Source organism: Solanum pennellii, chromosome 11, assembly GCF_001406875.1.
Source record: "Solanum pennellii chromosome 11, SPENNV200".
Taxonomy (NCBI): Eukaryota; Viridiplantae; Streptophyta; class Magnoliopsida; order Solanales; family Solanaceae; genus Solanum; species Solanum pennellii.
In genome coordinates, this window is record NC_028647.1 from 13782240 (window position 1) to 13792987 (window position 10748).

The 10748-nt window shown below is 31.9% G+C and overlaps 1 pseudogene; it reads right to left on the reverse strand.

The window, feature by feature from the left end:
* Positions 1–483: 483 nt before the first annotated feature.
* On the reverse strand, positions 484–7532 carry LOC114074711 (annotated as a pseudogene).
* Between the last annotated feature and the right edge of the window lie 3216 nt (positions 7533–10748).

A 10748-nucleotide genomic window follows, 5' to 3' on the forward strand; every position in this document is an offset into this window, starting at 1 on the left:
TAATTTTAAATTTTAAAAGAGAGACCTCATAAGGTCTCTTTTCTGCAGTTATTGAATAGCGACCTCATGAGTCTCTATCATGCAATTTATGGAAAATATAATGCAAAAAAGAGACCTCATAAGGTCTCTTTTCAGCATTAATAAAATATAAAATATTAAATCGAAACCTCATGAGGTCTCTATCATGAAATTTCTGAAAAATTTAATGCAAGGAAAAAAACTGGTAGCTAATTATCATTTCCGCGGCTTCTCATCACCTGTCATTTTAATTCAATACCCAAATCAAGCTCAAAGAGCTTCCGAACATCAATTGAACCAATACATTTACTAAATATTCTCTTATCAATTCAATTGCAACTCACCTTCAACATAATTCTATATTAAACAAAAATGAAGATATCCATAAGTTATATAATACATTGCAATGTTATCATGTATTCACAAAACAAATAATTCCCCTCACAAAATTATAAGTTAACAAAATTATCCATAATCATCATTTTCTTCATCACTACTAGACTCATGTGTCATATTTCTTTGTTGACCATACACTGGATATTGAGTAGGTTGAGATTGAGGAGGTCGAGGAGGGAAAGTGACATCAAGGAACAAGGGGGAATCCCTCCAGAAGCAAGTAATGCATCAAATTGAGCCTTAAGACCCGCAAACTGTAATTCCAACCGCCTTTCCCTAGCCCGTGATTCTTCGGCTTGGCTAGATAGCTCAACAATCTTTTGCTCCATAGCCAAATATTTCTTTATCGATTCATCATGATATGAAATATTTACGCCTTCAAACTTAGAAGAAAATTCACGAAAGGTTTTCTGTGGCATTCCATATGCATACTCATATCTACTCGGTCCACCAGTCAAGTCTAACCAAACTCTCTCAGCCTGTTCTTGAGCAAGTGGCATACCTTGATTTTCTTCCAGCATATTTTGTTATAAATCCCTCAAAGCTTGAAGATATCTATTCTAAATTGAATTCTATTATATGAGAATATAAATTTAGAAAATAAGTAATTATTTTTTAAATTAGAGGCTTACATAGGTCACTTTAGCTCGAGGTTCAACCCAAACGTCTGGATCTTCAGGATTTTTCTTCTTTCTAATGTGTGTTGCCTTAAATGCCTCAGCCTGAGTTACCCGTCTTCCTAGTTACTTTTCCTACATATAAAAATAATAAAGTTATTATCAAGAGTAATTAAATATTAATAGATAAAATATATAAAATCATAAAGATAAATGATACACACCAATTTCCTCCTCACACTTCCTTGACTTTGAGCCCCACTTGTGTGTAGAGAACCACCCTTAATAGATGATCTTGCCTCTTTACCGGTCTCACTCATCTGCATAAATCTTGGATCATATTTCCAATGCACAAGTAATTTTTCCCAATCCTACGATAGAACCCATCTAGGTTTCTTATTATGTCTACGAGCTTTATTAAACAAACTAGAAAGAGCATGCGTAGCTTTCTTGTGAAAGTTTGCACAAATTTTGGCCTCATGTTCCGCACGCCAAGCACATTTTTTCTACAATCAAAGCATAATTTTTTTAATAAATAATTATTAATGAAGACAAGTATTTTTATAGTGTTAAACAAATAAATTTGAACATACCCTGAACTCCGAAAATATTTTTGTCTTGAGATTGCTAGGGATCTTGCCTAAGTAATGTGATTTCGTTGGTGAATATAGTGTTTGGAAGTAAGTTAAAACTTAACTAATTAGACTTAGAAAGTCTTTAAGTTCTCCAAATACTTAATGTGATTTAGTTGGTGAATATAGTGTTAGAAGTAAGTTAAAACTTAACTAATTAGACTTAGGAAGTTGTTAAGTTTTACAAATGAGTAATGTGATTTCGTTGATGAATATAGTGTTTGGAAGTAAGTTAAAACTTAACTAATTAGGCTTAGAAAGTCTTTAAGTTCTCCAAATACTTAATGTGATTTAGCTGGTGAATATAGTGTTAGAAGTAAGTTAACCTAAACTAATTAGCCTTAAAAAGTCTTTAAGTTATCCATGTACTTAATGTGATTTAGTTGGTCAATATAATGTTCTACAGTAAGTTAAAACTTAACTAATTAGACTTAGAAAGTTGTTAGGTTTTCCAAACAAGTAGTTAGATTTCGTTAGAGAATAGTGTTAGAAGTAAGTTAAAACTTAACTAACTAGACTTAGAAAAATTGTTAAGTTCTTCAAATAAGCTAATGTGATTTGATTGGTGAATATAGTGTTTGAATTAAGTTAAAACTTAGCTTATTAGACTTAAAAAGTATTTAAGTTCTTCAAATAAGTTAATGTGATTTAGTTGATAATATAGTGTTTTAGTTAAGATAAAACTTAACTAATTAGACTTAGAAAGTTGTTAAATTTTTCAAACAAGTAATGTGATTTCGTTGGTGAATAGTGTTTGAAGTAATTTAAAACTTAATTAATTTGACTTAGAAATATTGTTAAGTTATTCAAATAATTAATGTGATTTAGTTGGTAAATATAGTGTTTGAATTAAGTTAAAACTTAACTAATTAGACTTAGAAAGTCTTTAAGTTCCCCAAATAAGTTAATGTGATTTAGTTGATGAATATATTGTTTTATTTAAGTTAAAACTTAACTAATTAACCTTAGAAAGTCTTTAAGTTCTCCAAATACTTAATGTGATTTAGTTGGTGAATATAGTGTCAGAAGTAAGTTAAAAATGAACTAATTAGACTTAGAAAGTTGTTATGTTTTCCAAATAAGTAATTTAATTTCGTTGGTGAATATAGTGTTTGGAAGTAAGTTAAAACTTAACTAATTAGACTTAGAAAGTCTTTAAGTTCTCCAAATACTTAATGTGATTTTGTTAAAGAATATAGTGTTAGAAGTAAGTTAAAACTTAACTAATTTGACTTAGAAAGTTGTTAAGTTTTTCAAATAAGTAATGTGATTTCGTTGGTGAATATAGTATTTAAAAGTAAGTTAAAACTTAACTAATTAGGCTTAGAAAGTCTTTCAGTTCTCTAAATACTTAATGTGATTTAGTTGGTGAATATAGTGTTAGAAGTAAGTTAAACCTGAACTAATTAACCTTAGAAAGTCTTTAAGTTCTCCAAATACTTAATGTGATTTAGTTGGTCAATATAGTGTTAGAAGTAAGTTAAAACATAACTAATTAGACTTTGAAAGTTTTTAAGTTTTCCAAACAAGTTATGTTTTTTCGTTGGTGAATAGTTTTAGAAGTAAGTTAAAACTTAACTAATTAGACTTAGAAAAATTGTTAAGTTCTTCAAATAAGTTAATATGATTTAGTTGGTGAATATAGAGTTTGAATTAAGTTAAAACTTAACTCATTAGACTTAGGAAGTCATTAAGTTTTTCAAATAAGTTAATGTGATTTAGTTGCTGAATATAGTATTTTAGTTAAGTTTAAACTTAACTAATTAGCCTTAGAAAGTCTTTAAGTTGTCCAAATACTTAATGTTATTTAGTTGATGAATATAGTGTTAGAAGTAAGTTAAAACTTAACGAATTAAATTTAGAAAAATTGTTAAGTTCTTCAAATAAGTAATGTGATTTCGTTGGTGAATAGTGTTAGAAGTAAGTTAAAACATAACTAATTAGACTTAGAAAAATTATTAAGTTCTTCAAATAAGTTAATGTGATTTAATTGGTGAATATAGTGTTTGAATTAAGTTAAAACTTAACTATTTATACTTAAAAAGTCTTTTAGTTCTTCAAATAAGTTAATGTGATTTAGTTGATGAATATAGTGCTTTTGTTAAGTTAAAACTCAACTAATTAGACTTAGAAAGTTGTTAAGTTTTCCAAATAAGTAATGTGATTTCGTTGGTAAATAGTGTTAGAAGTAAGTTAAAACTTAACTAATTAGACATAGAAAATTGTTAAGTTAATCAAATAATTAATGTGATTTAGTTGGTGAATATAGTGTTTGAATTAAGTTAAAACATAACTAATTAGCCTTAGAAAGTCTTTAAGTTCTCCAAATACTTAATGTGATATAGTTGGTAAATATAGTGTTAGAAGTAAGTTAAAACTCAACTAATTAGATTAAGAAAGTTGTTATGTTTTCCAAATAAGTAATGTTATTTCGTTGGTGAATATAGTGTTTGGAAGTAAGTTAATACTTAACCAATTAGACTTAGAAAGTCTTTAAGTTCTCCACATACTGAATGTGATTTAGTTGGTGAATATAGTGTTACAAGTAAGTTAAAACCTAACTAATTAGACTTAGAAAGTTGTTATGTTTTCCAAATAAGTAATATGATTTCGTTGGTGAATATAGTTTTTGGATGTAAGTTAAAACTTAACTAATTAGACTTAGAAAGTCTTTAAGTTCTCCAAATACTTAATGTGATTTAGTTGGTGAATATACTGTTAGAAGTAAGTCAAACCTTAACTAATTAGACTTAGAAATTTTTTTAGTTTTCCAAATAAGTAATGTGATTTCGTTGGTGAATATAGTGTTTGGAAGTAAGTTTAAACTTAAATAATTAGACTTTGAAAGTCTTTAAGTTCTTTAATGTGATTTAGTTGCTGAATATAGTGTTAGAAGTAAGTTAAACCTAAACTAATTTGCCTTAGAAAGTCTTAAGTTCTCCAAATACTTAATGTGATTTAGTTGGTGAATATAGTGTTAGAATTAAGTTAAAACTTAACTAATTAGACTTAGAAAGTGGTTATGTTTTCCAAATAAGTAATGTGATTTCGTTGGTGAATATAGTGTTTGGAAGTAAGTTAAATCTTAACTAATTAGACTTAGAAAGTCTTTAGTCTCTCCAAATACTTTATGTGAGTTAGTTGATGAATATTGTGTTAGAAGTAAGTTAAAACTTAAATAATTAGACTTAGAAAGTTGTTAAGTTTTCCTAACAAGTAATGTGATTTCGTCGGTGATTATAGTGTTTGGAAGTAAGTCAAAACTTAACTAAATAGACTTAGAAAGTCTTTAAGTTGTCCAAATAGGTTAATGTGATTTAATTGGTGAATATAGTGTATTAGTTAAGTTAAAACTTAACTAATTAGCTTTAAAAAGTCTTTAATTTTCCAAATACTTAATGTGATTTAGTTGATGAATATAGTGTTTGGGAAGTAAGTTAAAACTTAACTAATTAGACTTAAAAAGTCTTTAAGTTCTTCAAATTTTCAACTAACTTTTCTTTTTGAATCAGGAAATATTCTTCCTCCATGTCTCGCAAGTAGTGATGATAAAGCTGATCAGGAGGGTGATGAGAATGATAAGGGTGATAAGTAGAGTGACGGTGATAACGAGTAGTTGTATTGGTTTGACATTTTTTAGACTTCTATATTTTGGAATTGTTTGATCGTATTTTAGTTTAATTTGAAGTTGGATGATGTTTATTTTTAAAAAGTTTAATGCATATTTTTAAAATATTGTGTTGTTTTGGTTGGATGAAGTTTATTTTAAAATAGCTGATCATTAGGAATTATTTGAGTTGGATGAAGTTTATTTTGAAATAGGTTATTTGAAATTCTTTGGGTTGTTTTGATATAAATATACAGGTGGGATACTCAAATTGCAGCTCAATGCTGCCAGATTTGTAGCAGAAATACCAACCTCCAGAGGCCGAAATCTAAAAAATAAGAAATAGAAATACCGACCTCCGGAGGTCCGAATCTAAAAAATAAGAAATAAAAATACCGACCTCCGGAGATCGGAATCTAAATAATAAGAAACAGAAATACCGACCTCCGGAGGTCGGAATCTCAAAAATAAGAAATACAAATACCGACCTCCGGAGGTCGGAATCTCGAAATAAGAAATAAAAATACCGAACTTCGAAAATCAGAATCTAAAAAATAGGAAATATAAATGCCGACCTCCGGAAATCAGAATCTAAAGAATAAGAAAAAAAATACCGACCTCTGGAGGTCGGAATCTAAAAATTAAGAAATAGAAATACGAAGGTCGGGATAAAAAAAATAAGAAATGAAAATACCGACTCCAGAGGTAAGAATCTAAAAAATTGGAAATAAAAATACCGACTTCCGGAGGTCGGTATTCTAAAATTTGATAATTAAAAATTCTGACCTCCGGAAGACAGAAATAATAAAAATAAAAAATAAACAAATATATTAAACTGACCTTCAGAAGTCGAAAAATAAAATAAAAAATTTTACCGACCTAAATTAGATATGACCTCCGTAGGTCAGTAAATACCGACCTCCAGAGGTCGGAATTGAATAGAGACCAAGCTTTTTCTGGCTTAAGCTGGGAAGTCAGTTTTTGATCGGTATTTCAGGAATACTGACCTCTGGAGGTCAGTATTTCTAGGTCGGTATACACTTTTTTTTATTAGTTAATCGGTATGAATGAGGCAATGATTTTGGAAAAGCTTGATCAAATTTCTGCTTGCTATGACCCTCTTTGGTACTAAAACAAAAGTTTGATGAGGTGACACGATCACAAATTTGAATATCTCTGCTTTGATTGGAGGGACTACAACTTTCTCAACCATTTCAAGGTTTTCTCATATTATGACTTTCTCCACATCCAAATCTTCTTCGACTTCAACCATAATAATAGTCACCCCTCCATGATTCAGCATGCGGTTACTACTGACATTAGGAGTGGCGTTCTGAAGAGTGATGACCTTTTGGTCTATCAAGTCTTTCATTTTTATGCTTCAAGTTGATACAATCCTCAGTAATAATGCCTAGCACCTCCTGAATGGTAAGCATAGTGAAGATCGGGTCTATAAATCTTGGAGTTTACATTGCTATTTTTTTGGATAAATTGTCTGTATCATGCCAGCTGATTTTAATCTCTCAAAAAGTTGTATTCGCCTCTCAACCAAAGGAGTAAAGACTCTAGAAGGTTTCTTCTCACGATTTGGATGAAAAGGACAGTTTGAAGTTACTTGACGGTAGTTTCGAGGATTTTGGTGAGCTGGTGCTTGCATTTGAAAATTTGAATATTGCGGAGCTCGGTAGCTAGGAAGGGTACCTTGGTAGTATGGTGGTGGATTTTGATAACTTGGTTGGATATTTGAACAATTAACTGATGGAGCTTGATAATATGGATGAATATTTTGATAATTTGGAGATGGAGCTTGGTAAATAGGAGGTGAAATTTGGTAACTCGATGGTGGAGTTTGGTAATTAGGAGGCGAAATTTGGTAACTCGATGGTGGAGTTTGATAACCTTGTTGGGTATAACAAGATGTATATGAATTTTGTGGAGCTCGAAGATAACCTTCGTAAGGTGAGGATTTTCTTACGGGTCCTTTTCCATCAGATGCCAGGAAATGGAAAATACATCATCTCTCTTCTTTTTCAACAATCCTGAAGATTCAGTAGGAGCGGCGACACGATAAATCTTTCCAGTTTTAAGCCCATCTTTGATAGCCTCACCTACCTTGACTATCTCCGCAAATTTTGCTCCAATGAGCAATATTATCCTGTCATAATACTCTGGCTCTTGAATGCGTATAATCACTTCAACGATCCACTTCTCAAATATAGGGGGGTCAAACTCGAACAACCTCTTTACACCACCTATACGCATATTCACGATAACTTTTGTTGGGTTTCTTCTTAATTCTCTCCAAAGAATAGCGATCAGGAACAATCTCCGTATTGTAGGCAAATCGTTCGATGAAATCTTTAACTAGTGCATTCCAGCTAGACCACTGTTTTATCTCATGGGAGCTAAATCGAGATTTGGATGGATGCACAGATCCTCATAACTCAATCCATCGACTTCGGGAATATAGCGCAACTCCTTCATGACTTCTCTGATATATTTTTTCATATTCAGCTTGACTGCCTCTTCTTTTGACCTCCACTCTCTCTTCTGTTCCTCATAGTGATCAAGCTCGGAATAGTTGGCATAAGGTTCATTTGGAATTGAAATTTGAAAAGTAACATATTGAGGCAATGGTCTTGATAATATAGGGGGAAAGTTTGAAGGTTGGTATATTGATTTTGAAGATGAGGGAAGGTCTAAGCATTGTTCGTATTTTGGTTTTGAGGCATATGAAAAGTTTGAAGGTTGGTATTTTGAAAAGGAGACGGTGCTCAACACGAGGTGGTGGCGCAATGGGGATTGGGGTAAATAAGTCAATGGTTGGAGGATATTGAGCGGGGTTAGAGGGTAGGTTCTGAACTTGTTCTACACTTGGAGGAGGAAATTGGAGTGGAGGTCTTTCATCTCCTGTAGGGTTGTAAGTGAAAATTGAATTAGGCAAATCTCGCATTCTTTGCAGTTTGAACCTTATTTCGACAATCTGTTGCATTAACTGCATAACCAATTAATTTTGATCAGCGGCGACGGATTGAGCTACGACAACATCATTCAGGACAATCTCGTCATTGTTATCACACATTAGTATCTTTTCTTTTTCCAAACATTGATCAAGGAAGGAATTTTCAGGGGCCTTAGATCTTGTGAAATATGGATGATCATCTGACTTATCAACACAAATCAGTTATAAGTACCTGACAAATGAAAAATATCTCAAATGGAAAATGTGTTAGTGCCGGAAGGTGATAAAAGTACAAGATATCGTACATATGTTTATACACACAAGAGTTGCTTTACTCATAGATAAACTAGCGTATCAAAACAGAGAAATAGCTAGATAGACAGGAATTTGTCTACTTGACTTTGCGATTAGTGAATAAAAAAATATTGACTTGAGTCGAAACAAAGTCGACGATATCTTTTATTGTTGTGCTTTTGATTTTTTATTGAGATGTAACTCTAATTTCATTGAACAAGATAAAATTTCTCAAAAATGAGGACCGAACCTTTAAAGATGCCTATGTATCTCACAAGTGAGAATTCAGGTTTTACGTATTTTGACCCACTTTAAAAAAATTCACTTTGATATGATAGATTTTTTTCTGATAAGAGAGTAATAATTTTAAAAAAATAAAGTTCAATTTTTATACTAAAGACTCGAAGAGTATTTGGACACACTTTTGGTAGTGACTTGACATTTGTGCTTATGGGTTCTAAAAAATGAAGAAGAGTGAGCTATAATATATTCAAATAAAGCAACATATTCCATAGACATTTATTACACGGTCTAAACATATATGTGACCCTTTTCTACCAAGGGTAGACCTAACGATTTAAAGGATGTATAAAGTTATTTGAAACATTCTATTGCCCGAACCCCAAATTTTGACAAGCTTTAGAATGAAGCTGAATGGGGATACATAAACGGGATATAAAATAATCAGTCTCACGTAGGGGTACGACTCTAAAATATGCCTCCATGAAAGGTCCTTCTTCTTTCTTGATTTCTTGTCATCTCCGGGTGCCAACGTCTTGGATGGACTAGTAGCTTTTGAAGAACTTTCTTCAACCTAAATAAACTATAACCTAATCTTTACCCCATGAGACAATGATTTTTCAAACAACGTATGCATCCTTCAAATTTAAACACATAAATATGAACGTCCATTTTGGCTGTGGGCCGTTTTGGACTCAAGGTGGTCTCTTTAATGGGACTAACACACCTATGTTGGGTCATCTTGGGCTAATGATTAGATTTGGATCTTGTTGGCTCTACTCTAGGTTGACTAAAATTGATTTAGAAATGACGGTTACCCGAGTCGGACAATCAACGGGGTGAAGATTAATAAACGACGTGTGATGACCACAAGACAACTATTCATTTATTATTTTCAAAGGTAACCACCTTTATCCTAATGCAAATTATTTGTCATTTGGCGGAATCGATGCCATGAAATACAACAGCTTAATGATACGATAAAGAAAACAAGAAAACAATTATTCACATATAGCCAAACATATTAGTTTTAAGGTTAGAAACCTTCAAATCCCTAGCAGAGTCGTCATTCTATTTTATTTCGGAAAAAATATATTTTATAGTTTTAAGACATTATTAGAGTCGCCACTTAATTTTTAAGAAAAAATCAAGAAAATTATTTTTTCAATATGACTAAATAGGAAATCATGTTGAAAGAGTTTTAAAGGGGTTTGGGGTTCTTATTAGTATTTTAGGAAAGTGTTTAAGGTACCTAAAATACCCGTTAATATGATTTTCTGGCAACTAACTTGTTTGACTGAAAATTTAACTTGATTCAATTCATTTGAAATTCCAAAAAAAAAGCGAAGAAAATCAACTTATTATCTAAGTGAATTTTCTAACTTGCGAAATTTATATTTTTAAATCTATTTAGAGTAGGTTGATTTAACTTAAATTGTTAAAATGAGATAGCGTCTTGTGGGGATTTGAAATTTTTAAACCATAAAACTATCGACAAATTTCAACAATTAAATACGCCAACAAAGTAAAAGAGAGAGAAAGAGAGAGTTGGGTCCAAATCCGGTTTCTGTCCGCCTGGATCGGTGTTTGGACCCATTTAATATTTGGGTATTTAGCCCATTTCGATTGTACTGTCCTAAATTAATCAAAATAATAGTAATACAACATGATTGTAACACCCCGTGTAACGACCTGTTTAGTCGTTTTGAGCAGCAGATTTATTCTGGAAAAACTGGCTAAGATTACGGACATCACGACGGACCGTCATAGGCACGACGGCCCGTCACAGATGTCTCGTTTCAGCATACTTAGAATTCTGAAATTGGGTACTGAAAATCGACTCTCTGTAATCGGTGACGGACCTGCAGGACGTGCCGTCACATCCACGACGAGCCGTCGTAAGCTCCCGTTGCAAAACACTTCAACTCTTGAGAAATTGGTACGGGAAACGAGTCTCTGACCGTCAGGACGGAGGTGCAGGA